Raw genomic sequence first — 13,839 nt, 5'->3', positions numbered from 1 at the left:
TAGGACAGTTGGCCATCTTAGCAGCTGCTCAGAAAAAGTTAAGTACTGCTATACTATTGCACTTACTTTAAACTTCAAGTAACATATGAAGATTGTTTTCTGTCAATTATTAAGAAACGTTGGGTTGCAATGGAATTTTTCCAGCTTATATTTTAAAAAGCAAATTTATTCCTATTAACCCTAGTCACGTTTAGATCTCCATTACTGGAAAGAGGTGTGTTTGAGTTCTACATATTTAGAAGCTTGCTCAAGGGGCACCATTAAATGTTGATGAATACACTTGGAGACCATTAACAATTAAAATGGGGCATTTGACTGCCAAAAGTTCTGTGTGTTTGTAGTTTGGTGCTTTGTTCCCTGCATCAGAAAACCTTGGGTGGTGGGTTTGTTTGGCAAGTGAAGTGGTGTTAATTTACACAAAAACAATGATTGAAGAAGCAAGGTTCAAGGTTGTATCTTGAAACTCTCAGGCCAGGAAAGTGAGTAGGATGCTAAAAGTCTCTGTTATGATTGTCTCCCCCAATCAAATAGGTGCCTCTTTGAGCTGGTGCTTGGTAATATAGTTGACTTTGGAAAGGAATACATCTCTTTGGCAGGGACCAAGAGTAAAAGAGTGGTCACCTCTGTGCATTGGATTTCCAGTTCGAGAACTAGTCTCAGTCAAAGCACAGAAGACATGGTGGAGGTTTAGGCCACATCTTGGTGATATAATGGAAAGGCTGTAGCCAACAGAAGGCGGAGAGCAAGAAGTGGGGAGAAAAGGAGACAAGCCCCAATTAGGCAACATCCTCATCTTATAAAAGGGGAAGTTGCTGGAATAACTAGAGATTCAAGTATACTATTTATTATCTTATAATAATATTTAAGTATAGTATATTATTTATAGTTAAACAATCACTCGTAGAAGATCTAATAATCACCATCTAACTCTCAAGCACTAAAGAAGTAGAAAGAAGTGATGGGGGAGACAAAAGTCAACTGAAACATCATCTTTCTTACCAGAGTTAGTAAAAAAGTCTCATGTTAAAGTCAAGAAATTGAGAAATAAGCATAAAATACGGAGTTGTGATAGAAACCGCCAGAAGAACTAAACACAGAAATATCATTTTATTTTTTCAATGACTGGAGCAGAATGAGGGGGGCTGTGGGGAAGACTACTGGTTTTATCAGGAGCTGTCACTCACTGTCACTCACTGTGACTCTGTGTCACTCACTGTCATGGGCACAGACTGATAAAAAGTCAAGAAAAAGACGTTGCTGTTGTGGCACAAAGATGTGGTTGTCCTGTTCTCTTTAGGCAAAAGTGAGCAATGTCGTCAGTGGCATCTGCTTGGTGAGCTTTCAGAAAATTGAATTAGAGTTGTTTGCATTTGTTTTGTGCCTCAAGGCCCTTAGAAACTACTTGGCAAAGCTCAAGCTACTTAGCAAAGAGATATTTTAGAATAGGGAACAAGGGGGAGAGAAGGAAAGGGAAGAAACAAGTCCAAGGTCACTTCCTTGGTGCCATCAGTAGTGGAAATAGCTCCCACTAGCTTTAAATGTCAAAAACCTTAGTACTGACCAAGTGCTTGATACACTTGGGGAAAAACATTCTATCATGTGTCACCCATCCCGGGCCTCCCGGCTTCCTCTTGTTCTCATTCTCTGCCTCTCTATACCTAGGCCCTGTTTATTTGGCACTAAGCAATTTGCAGATGTTCATTTCTCTTCGCTTTTCATCGGTATCAAATTTTTTCAGACACACAGTATTATCTTCAATGGGTCATTTATCAGCTGCTGTGTTTAAGAAGGGCGCGCCATCTGCATGGGGAAGACGACTTTTTTTTTTTTAAACCTGGAGCCTTTGGTCTTAGCATCAAATCAGCATTCCTCATTCTGAGTGTGTTTACTGCCAGAGAGGATAAGAATAAATCCCTCTCTGTCCAGCTGTTCAATGAGTACCAACAAGCCTAGGCTGGGAGTGGAAGACTCTTGCTTCACTCCTCATTTTTCTTTCTGACTTTAACTTGCATTTTCCTTCCCAATCAAGAGCTGTGATGGTTCAGCCTGTTCATGTGAATTAAAAGCCTTCCATACATAAAGGGTTAGAGAATCATGTCAAGCTCAGATGCACTTGATAAGGGACACATCTCCAATCACCATCAAATTGTCTTCTTTAGAATTCGCTGTCCTTCCTTCAGTCAACCCTTCTCATTCAAGGATTTTCTCCCAGCACTGCCTAGTTTCACACTGTCCTGGGACCTGGGACTGCATTCGTTTGCAAAGAGCAGATAAGTAAGGGTTGGGGGGAGTGTGAGCCTCTATTGTAGGAAGCCAGGTGGGGGACACCTGTCTCTTTCCCCCACCCCCAGAAAATTTGAGAAATACAGACACTAAGCCCTCACAATTGTTGCTGTGGCATTGAACTATGGTGGCAACGACAGTTGTGACTTCATTGAAGAAGGCAGAACAGCTGGCAAGGCCTGGTGGGTGTGCTCCTAATTTGTGCGCAGATAGCTTTGTAGTTCACAATGGGTTCCGGCTGCAGTGACTGAAGCCAGACAAAAAAAATGCCCTTCTATTGAAAATGTGGCTTCCTTCTTCTATTGAAGTCAGTGTCAAAATTTGCTTTTGTGAGGGCCAAAGGGCTGAGCCCAATAGTTTAAAAAAAGGAACACACACACAAAAAGGCAGTTTTCAAGGCCGACCATGCTTTTCTCATGCATTCTGAATGCCCACTGCCTTCTCTTGGCTGGTCAGTGTCCAGAATAAACTTGAAAACTATGGATATGATTTCTGAATAATGCTGACATCTCTAGAAAGATAATTCCTTTATTTCCAAATAAAAATGTTAATAATTCTTTCTACTTGAGAAATCACCCTTGGGTCTGGTCTGAAATCACCACCTTGGTAGACTGGTCTTGCCTATCACATAATGCTTCTTTTATTGTGTTATTCCCTCTAGTGGACATCTGCCACTTTCTAGCCACCCAGTAGCCATTCTTTCTTCCTAACAGTACCTGGATATTCCTTTATGAAATCTCTCCTTCCTCATTTTGAGCCTTATGGTTTAGAGGGGATAGACCCCACCTACTTCTCCTGGCTTAGACTCAGCTTTTTTCATTTATCTTACTTCTTTCACTGGTTCCCAGATATGCCAGTAACCCAGTCAGATCCATCAAGGCACAGGGAGACATTGAGACCTCTATCTTACACAGGTGCTACCAGAAAAGATATTCATTCTTCTTCTGGAAGATGTGGGAGGGGATCTGGGGTCTGGGATTGCTACAGCCATTTTGCTACCACAAGTAGCCTGGAGCTGCCAGTGAGGCAGATGGGATGGGAAGGAGGGACAATATGGCATGTGAGGATGGAGATGACATAAAGGAGTCCCCTGATGTCCTTGTTGGGACTGCTAGATCAAGCCTCACTGGAGGCCAGTATCACCTGTGGATATTTCCATTCTGTAAGCCAACAAAGTCACTGTATTGTTTGGGCTAGGTCAACTTGGCTTCACTGTTGCTCATGATAAAATAGTCCCAGATAATGTAAGTCCCTTGTTAAGAAACTTCTATATCTCCACATTGTCTATAAAAACAAGTTTAAATTCCTCAGCTTTGCAGTTGAGATAGTCCATAAGAGGAACATAACCAACCTTTTATTCTAGTCAGATGTCTGGTAACAGTTTCCACTTGTTTGTTCCTTTTCACTGCTTAACCATCCTTACAGGTCACCGCCCTTAAATTTTACATCTTCCCTGATCTTCATAAGCTATATTTACCTCTTTTGACCTTGTTTCCATTCATGTTCTTCCAGTTATTAATTTAAACTGCCGCATTTCTCTGCCCTTTTCATAGGCTTATGTTATTAATCATCTTGATGTGTGTTTAGTTTATTTTTTTGTGAGCAGGTGTTATTGCTTTTGGATCAATGGCTATCTCTTTGCACTTAGAGCCATGCATTACACACAGTACAGGTTAGTAATATGGGCTGGGTAGTTGGTAATAGTCACATGTTTTGATCAACATCAACACAAATGGTTATATCTGGGTAAGGTTAAGGACTCAACTACTGCTTAGACACATGAAAACAATAAAAGCAGAGGAGTCTGACTACATAATTTTCACCTGAGAATGAAATCAAGCTATCCTAATTTAAGGAAATCAATTGTATGAAGCAAACTTGGTTAGTGGATTATAACCTAACTCTTAACTCTTCAAATAACAGGGTTCATGCAAACAAATGAGGTAAACCGATTTGACTAATATATCTCAATTATGAAAGCCCACTGGAGCTTGCTCAATTATAAAAAGGTATCAAGGGGCCACGTAATAGAGCCCTATAACTCAAGAGCCACCTGTGGTCAAGTATCTCTGCCAAGAAGGTGTGTGATTTGGCAGTCCCAATCCTCAGTTCTACGTAGAGCCTTTGAGTCATTCAAGAGGCCTCCAGACCAAAAAGCCTGCAGAGTGGCAATGCAATGCTGTTCACTTCATTATTTCCTGCATTGCTTCCCACCTAGGTTCCTTCTGGCTTCATGGAGTCTGTTTACAAAGAAAAGTAAATGCCCAAACTCTGCTTGGCCTCCGTGTAGGTTTTATTGTAGCGCTGTAAAGCTTTATGACATTCTGTGGCATATTTCCCTGGCATTCCAGCATGACCCATAGTACAGTGGAAATAGGCTGTCCTTGGCATTTCATAGTCTGAACATTTAATGACATCATTCTGTGAGATGAAGGGAAAGCTATAAGAAAAATCCAATTTGGCTTGCTCTCTCCCCAGTTGCCTTAATTAGCCTCCGTTTCTAATGCAATGAAAGGAATAAACCTAAAGATGGCTGGCCAGGAAAATTATGAGCTTTCAGGTATGCTTGGTTACTGTGATTTTTCTGCTGGTAGAAAACATTGTAAAGGCACAGATTTGCTCTCTATCTTGAGAACACATACTAGAAGGAGAAAGGTACACACATAAATTTTTTAAAAGGCATTAAGGCATGCTATGTGGTACCATCCCCATATTGGCATCTCCTTTTTTCCAGGAAGCAGGAGCACTTTCTCTCTGTGTTGGTTCCTCCTTCTCCTTGCTGTGAGCCTTGTAATTTTGTGAAATATGAATAGGTAATATTGAGCTGGATTGGATCTACTTTTCACTATAAAGCTGCATTGTCTGTGCTGGCATCTCTGTGGAGTAATCCTTAAGCAAAGAAGCATTTGGAACATCAAATAAAATAAGGCACATTTTCTCTTAAGTGTGGGCTTTATTCTTCTAAGTAAATAGATGCTTCAAAAGCAGCCAAGTCTCCATTTGGTGTATCTGAGTAGGAGTCTGATATTTGCACTGAGAAATACTGAATTCCTAGAACACCAGGAGGTGATTCAAGAATTTTCTTACAAATCAGTTGGACTTTAAGTCAATTATTTGCATATTTGTGAACAGATATATTTCTTTCGTATACCCTAAGCATGAAGAAAAAGAGCATCAGCTCTCAACTCTACCTTTTCTATGGACATGTCTTGTGATACACAAGAATCTTAGGTTATATGGTTAAAAAAAAAAAAGTAGATTGAATAGAAGACCCTTGGGGCAACTAACTACCCAGACCTTTAATACCCATGCAATTACAGCAGTCTTAGCCTGGCTAAGATCTCGGATATGTTGTGACCTGTGGATTTGAATCGTATGCTGTAAGTCAGCAAGTTACTGGCTGGTTGTTGGGCCTAGCCAGTCACCAGTATTCACTCCCAAAGCATCTTTATTGCTCTTTTTCTCATGTATGATATACAGTAACTCTGATGACTCATTACAAGGGTTTATCTAGAAAAGTGGCAACTCTTCTCCTCTTTTATCCCCTCTAAAGACCATTAATACTGCCAATAGATATGAAGAAAGAAATGAAAAGATTTAACAAAGAGGTGATATTTACAGTCAATCTTTCTTCAATACCCAGGTTACTGTGGTTACAGGGCCTTGGGCAAGCCACTTCACCTATCTCAGTTTTACTTTCCTTCCTTCCTTCCTTCCTTCCTTCCTTCCTTCCTTCCTTCCTTCCTTCCTTCCTTCCTCTTTCTTTTCTACAACCCCTCATTTATTTAACAAGTAGGTGTAGTCTATCTACTATGTGTTGGGCGCTGGTCTAGGCACCAGGCATATAATGGTGAACTGAACAAAGTCACTGTCCTATTTGAGCTTATTTTTTAGTGGTGGGAGAGAAGACAGACAGTCAGAACACCTGATTATTTTTAGTCAGTTCAGTGGGACAAATGAAGCAACTTTATTGTGATTTTACAGGCAAGATTTCTATTTAATTACATGAAAATAGGGAGTCTGTCTTTTAATTAGCCTTTATGAAATATTCTGAAGGGCTTATTCTAATGCTTTCCTTAGGGCAGCTTGAATGACCTGGAGGCAGAAGAGGAAAAGGGGCAGAACCGCCTCCACTTGCTAACTACATTATTTACAGGCTTCATTTAGCCCCATAAATTTCTCAGTGTGGCAATAACATTTTCCTAATCACCTCTTGGGTTAGTTGACGAACCAAACTGGGGTGAGCCCTGGGACAGAGCAATGAAATACAAAGACTCATACTGGCAATATTGATTGGGGCAGTGATGTCAGTGACAAGAAGTGGGGGCAGGGGTAATGTAAGGTCATTTCTCCCTGAGTTTCTTTTCAGCCTTGAAGGGAGTCCAGATTCAACTTAATATGGCACCATTGACGATATGTGTTAGGCACCATATACGTAAACCCGTAGACTGTTGACAGACACTTCCCTATGGGCTCACTCGTTTCCTTGAGGGGCACTCGTTTCCAGCAAGGGGCATTAGCAGACCAAATTGACCAATCTGATAAAACCCCACCTCACCTGCATCTCTGTGGAATTCTTACTCAACTTGGGCTCCGAATGTTGCCTTTGCCTTGTGTTCTTTAGCACCAATATTATATTTAAAGATATATAAATGATTGTCATTAGTGGAAATTGAACAGACTATTGAAATAAAACTGTGGATAGAATATATCTTCCTTGATTTTCAATCTGTTTTGGATCGAAGACAAAAAAGACCATGTTAGTAAAAGAAAAATTCGCCTAAATGTGAGACCAGTTGGCTTAAAAAAAAAATATATATATATATATATATATATATATATATATATATATATATATAATTAAGTAGTCACAGAATGGCAAGAAGCCAGGAAAGCACTCAGTGGAGTTTTCCATTCCACTCCCCATGTCTTGTTTGCAGCATGTGTACTTTTTGTGTTAAGGCACCATGTTCCCAAATTGAGAGAGTAGTCTGTCTCTCTTATTTCTGTGTAAATAAAACAGTTAATTATGGGACAAACAAATTTTGATTGGAAGGACAGATAAATAGATTAATGAATGTTAAGCTAACAGATCCTTTTCCCCTCTAGGACCTTGTCGTTGTTAGGGATGACAGTGTGGTCTGAATCTAATGCAGCTGAAAGCTAATTGACTTTATAATTCCCCAAGCATGGGAGCAAGGCTGGTAAAGAGACCAGGATCAGAAGTCGTGCTGGGAAGGAAATGATTTTTTGTTGCTTCTGCTCTAACTGTGAGGTTAAAAAATTCCTTTCAACCCAAAAAAGATATATGTCATGACACAGCAATAAAAAGGGATAAACTGCTGATACAAGCAATGTAACATGGCTGAGTCTCAAAAGAAGGCACAAAAGAGTGTATGCGGTGTAATTCCATTTATACGAAGTTCAAGAATATGCAAAGTAATCTATAGAGAGTTCAAAAGAGTGGTTGCCTCTGGGAGCGGGTATTGACTGAAAAGTGGCATGAGGGAACTTTCTAGCGGTGGTGGGAACATCTTATATCTTGATCAGGGTGGTAAAGAAGTGTATGCACACCTGTGAGAAGTCATTGAGCTATACCTTAAGATTTGTCCACAATACTGCATGTAGGTTATATCTCATTTACTTTTTCAAAAAGGGCATCACATTTAGAAGCTACCTGAGAACACTGTTGTTCATAATAATAACAATGGTTGATAGATTTTTAACATTTACCATTCTACAAAAGTCTCTCATATGCATAATGTCTTGATTCTTGCAAGCATCTGTGAGCTTAGATGAGAAAGGTGAAGTTGGTTGGAGTTAAAGAGGATGTCTCGCCTATCCCCATTCCAACAGCCCAGAGATGCTGGAGTGCCTCCAGTAGCCATGTTTCTCAATGGAAGTGTTAATGGCATTTAGTCAGGACATGTCTTCATTGTGTGGGTCTGTTCCATGAATTGTAGAATGTGTATCATCTCTGGCAAATGCGCTTCCCTAAAGGCCAATGGGCTGACCAGAAACACCTTTGCACATTTGCAGATGCTGCAGGAGCACACTACAACCCTTGGCTGAGAACACTTGGGCTTACTGAATTCCTGGATAATGGGACTTGAGTATAAGTTAATCCCTAACTAACAAAAGAACTGGATCCAGGATTGTGAGAGGTGTGTTTGGGCCTTCATGCAAATGGATGGGATGTTGGGTGGGGACCTCTGCTTGGAACCACTGTCACTGCATTGGCTTGAGGTCCACCATATAGGTCCCTTTATATAATCCATGGCCCAGTATCACTAGGCCTTCAACATGGTGTTAGGGTGGGGTTTAAGCTCACAGTTTGTTCCCTGGGGTTCAATGCTGTAAGTATATTCCTTTTCTCTATTGCTCTGCTAGGATCAAGTATCTGGAGCTCCCTTTGGCCCTGGAACATGGGAGGTTAGCCAGGATTCCTAACTCTGCTCCATCCTCTCAGAAGCAGAGACTCTATATTGTAGAATCTCCATGGGGCCTTCTGCATTACAGGAGGCTGCCGAGGATCATGTGATAAGTGACCAGGTATGGGCTTGAGCCCAGCTCTCCTTGCCTCAAATCTTGCTCCCAATTTGCTACACCCTGGCTTGGCAAACCGTGACCCATGGTCCAAATCTGGCCCACTGACTGCTAGCTCAAGGATGTTTTTAAAAAATGTTTCAAAGGTTGCGTTTAAATTGGTTATATAAGCATCTACACAAAATATTCTCAATTTTGCCTCTTGGCACACAAAGTCTAAAATATTTACTATTAATCCCTATGTAGAAAGATTTTACCAATGCCTGCACTGCCTTTGTGCTTTATTCCAGCTTATATTCAGTAGGACTGACTGAATCTATGAACAAAAGTTTCCCTGTTGGGAGCACTTGTGACTTCTTTTATACTGGACATGGGACAAGAAAGAGACAACTCTCTTAAGATGTCAACAAAGCCTATTAAGGAACAAGGAGAATTAAATGGTGGTGTAGAGACAATCCAGTGCATGTGCTGTCCCATTATTTTATTTTATTTTTCTAATTTTCATTCCAGTATACTTAACATACAATGTAATATTAGTTTCGGGTGTGCACTGTAGTGATTCAACACTTCCATACATCATCCAATGTTCATCACAAGTGACTTCTTTAATCCCCATCACCTCTTTCATCCCCCCCGCCCATCTTCTCTGATTTGTCTTCTCATCTATGTCTCTTTTTCCTATGACAGCTTGAGGACCATCTCCTACACTGAGCTGGTTGAAATCAAGAAGATCACTCAAGAATTGGCATAACACTGATGTAAAACTTCAGCAATCTGCTTAATTGATTGGATACTTACCCTGGGGTTCTTAGGGCCCACAGATCATTCATCCATCAACAGACATGCGTGTACAGAGATAGAGAGTAGAAGAGTCCATTCTCCTGAGGAACTCAGTGACAAGCAAACAGATATTTACCCAGCAGTTGAGACAGAAGCAAGAAGAGAGATGTGTGACCTTGCTGGGATGGAGAAGGTGATGTCCAGTAATCTAGGTCTTGAAGGAGGAGTTCACTTGCCTGGTGAGCAAAAATCAGGGGGAAAGACATTTTGGGCAGAGAAGAGCAAGAACGACTATTGTGTATATATATTTTTTACTTTGTGTATAAAAAAATGAAGCAAAGGCATGGAAGCAAGACAAAAACTTGGGGTGTTAGAAAAGAGTGAGGAATCTGGCATATCAGGTACCAAAGGTGAATGTGAGGGCCAGAGATGCCCCTAGAGATGATCAGGGGCCAGATGCTAAAGGCTCTTGTAGGCTGTTGTGTCAGGTTGGGTTCCCCCAGCAGCAGACGCTGAGACAGGTGAGACAGGTGAGTAGATTTGCTACTTCCCCCACTGAGATAGGGGGAATCTTATTCCCAACACTTTGAATCTGGACTGAATTTAGTGACCCTCTTGAACAATAGAATGCGTTAGAAGTGCCATCCTTTAAAAAAAATTTTTTTTAATTCTAGTGCAGTTGACACACATTGTTACATTAGTTTCAAGTGTACAACGAAGTGATTCGACAAGTTTATAGCTTGTGCTATATTTGCAAGTGTAGCTACCATCTGTCACCTTACAGCACTATTACAATAGCATTGACTATATTCCCTATGCTGTGCCTTTATCCCTGTGACTTACTCGTTCTACAACTGGAAACCTGTATCTCCCACTCCCCTTTACCCATTCTGCCCATCCCCCCATCACTCTCCCCTTTGGCAACCGTCAGTCTGTTCTCTGTACTTATAGGTCTGATTCTGCTTTTTGTTTATTTATTCATTTGCGACCTTCTGGGACTTTTGACGTCAAGTCACAGAAAGCTTGCATCTTCGGCCTGGGTCTCATGGAACACCTTTTCTCTGGGAGCCCTGAGCTGCCACATATGGACCGTGACAACCCTAAGATAGTCATGTTAGAGAGACCATGTGGAGACCTTCTGGACAATTGTCCCAGCTGAGTCCAGCCTTCTATCCCTGAAATCCCTACCCAAGTGCCAGACACATGAACGAGCTGTCTTGGATACTCTGGACTTGCCCTGTTATTAGTTGAATACCAGTGAGTAACTTCAGTCAACAGCACATGGGACAGAAGACTGTGCTGAGTCCTTCTCAAATTCCTGACCGAGGAAGTTGTGAGATAAAACAAAATGGCCGTTGTTTTTGTCACTGAGTTCTGAGGCAGTTGTTATGCATAGCAATAGATAACTGCATTGATGTCCCTAGGGTTGCCATGACAAAGTACCACACACTGGGTGGCTTAAAACAACAGAAATTTACTATCTCATAGTTCTGGAGGCCAGAAGTCAGAAACCAATGTGTTGGCATGCTCTCTTTGATGGCTCTATGGAGGAATCTGTTCCTTGCTTTTCTCTTAGCTTGTGGTGTTCCTGGCAATCCTTGGAATTCCTTGGCTTGTAGATGTATCGCTCCAACCTCTGACTTTGTCACATGGCATTCTCCCTGTGTTGTTGTCACACACGGCCTTCCCCTCACATGGCCTTCTCCTCCCTGTGCGTGTCTCCCCTCTTCTTAAAAGAACACACTTTGGGATGCCTGGGTGTCTCAGTTGGTTGGGTGACCAGCTCTTGATTTCAGCTCAGATCATGATCTCACGGTTTGTGGGATTGAGCTGACAGCGCAGAGCCTGCTTAGGATTCTTTCTCTCCCTGTCTCGCTGCCCCTCCCCTGCTCGTACTCTGTCTTAAAGTAACTAAACACACACACACACACACACACACACACACACACACACAAATACACACAAGAACACACATCATATTGGATGGATTAGGGCCCACCCTGATCAAGTGTGACCTCATCTTAATTACATCTATAAAGAAATAAGGTCATATACACAGGTAGCTGGGAGTTAGAAACTCAACATATGATTTTGGGAAACACAATTCAACTTACAACAATAACAAAAGCACAAAGTTTTGAGTACAAGTAATTTATTTGGGAGAGGTGATTCTATGAAGCACTGGTGGAGGAGTGGGGAAGCAAGACAGAGAAGGGAAGGAAGCAAAAATAATGTGCATTATGGAGCAGACTGCTCCTGTGGGCCATTGGGGTCGATTCCACTGGGAAAATCTGGGAGATATCATGAACAATACCTCAGTTATTCTCTCCCTCTTCCCCTGCTTCCCTGCCCCAGGGGCCAGGAAGATGGAGAATTCATCCTTCAGTTCCCATTTATCATTGACTGAAGCCTGCTGCCCAGGAGTATTAATTTCCTGGCACTTATGCTCCATTGCTCAAACTAAGAACTCCCTCAAGTGAACAGCAGCAGGTGCTTACAGTAGGATGCTCTGGGCATATCCTGGAACAGCCAGTGCTAGCGGATAGGAGTAGGGCCCTGATAATCTTTGCTGCAGCCATGCTGAGAGGGTGGGATTTTACTGTAAGTGTATGGGGGTTGGAGGGAGTTGGTTGAGCTATTTAGTGCAGCAGAGCAATGCGTTTGTATTTAAATTGTAAATCACTCGGATGGGGACTGAAGCGGGCTGGACTCTCCAGTTGGGAAGCAATGTCTGTAATTCAGGGGAGAACCCATGAATGCAGTGGTAAGTCAGATTGAGAGGAAAGGATAGACTAAAGATATATTTAGGAGGTACAACCAAAAGGATATACAAAAGGAAGGTAAGGATAAATTTGAGGAACTTCTGGGACCCTAAAGGAACTCTTAACATTGAGCTAAGCTAAAAGTGAAATCTTATCTTTCATGGAGATAGAATACAGTTGTGATAGCAAGCTGCCTCGGGGTCTTTACACAGGCTCATTCTTCTGCCTGCAACATCATCCCCCCATGATCTCATGATCCATTCCCAAGCATGTTGCTGGTCTTTGCTAAAAAGGCTCCTTCTCAAAGAGGCCTTTCTTGACTCCTTAGCATAAAATTGCAAGCTACCTTCCCACCATCATTTCTTCCTATTGCCCTATCTTGCTTTATCTTTGTCTACTTCTCATACCTGGATATACATTCCTTTTAATTGTGCGTTTGTTTATTGTCTCCCCTGCCCCCTGCTCTAGAGTAGAAGCTCCACAATGGCAGGATTTTTGTCTGTTGTGGCTGCATCTCAGCATCTAGAACAGGACCTGGCACATTGAAGGAATTCAATACTCATTGAATGAATGAACAATTGAAAAAAACTGTTAAAAACAAATGGACTATATAGCTGCTTCTGTCTTCTAAGGGGGAGGGGTAATTTTCACACACTTTATCCTCCAGGAGAAGATAAAATTTCTTTATCGCTCCCTTTCCCCTGCAAAGACTGGGGGTGAAGAAAAAGAAAGGGAGACACCTGGTGATGGCGACTTGCCTGGATCGAGTGCAGGGAGCACGGTTAAATATGGAGGAGGAGGTCTCTTAGGCAGTGTAGCGAGAGACCAGGAAGAGTGTCAGCAATGTTGGTTTTGTGAGGGAAATAGATCAAAGAGCAGGGAGGGAAACTTCACTCGGTGACTCAGTTTTACGTCGTTTGGAGTTTCTGCGACCCACTTTGTTTCCTTAAAAACTTTAGCAAAGTCTGCTATGAGCACAGGCCTTGTGCGAAGTTTTGGGGGGGAAAAGTGAGGAAAGGACCTGAATTCCACATCTGGGTTGCCACATTATGGTGCTGGAACAGCAAGTAGGGAATCCGAAATGATACAGAAGTGGGACTCAGAGGAAGCAGAAGGAAGGATGAAGCCAGGGATGACACTGAGAATACAGAGCCTGGAGAATTTGTGGAAGATTCAGGAAATGCTTTGGAGTGAATGGTCCCTTCTAATACCAGTCACTTGGATTGCCATGATACACTCTATAAAGTGCACATGGCATTTTACAATTCACAAAATGTTTTCGGACATTATGTCATTTTTATCTCCACCTTGTACAACAGAGAGGTTGGGTAATTTACATAAGATCACATGTGTGTCCAAGCTGGAGCTAAACTTTGGATCTTCAGACCAGAAGTGAAATGTATTACTGCATTACTCCTAGTTGTTGCAGATTCAATATTTGAGCTTTGAGCTATTTCAGGTGGTGCGG

Source organism: Felis catus, chromosome D4 (genome assembly GCF_018350175.1).
Source record: "Felis catus isolate Fca126 chromosome D4, F.catus_Fca126_mat1.0, whole genome shotgun sequence".
NCBI lineage: Eukaryota > Metazoa > Chordata > Mammalia > Carnivora > Felidae > Felis > Felis catus.
The sequence above is the reverse complement of the archived record's forward strand: the minus strand, read 5'-3'. Positions refer to the sequence as shown.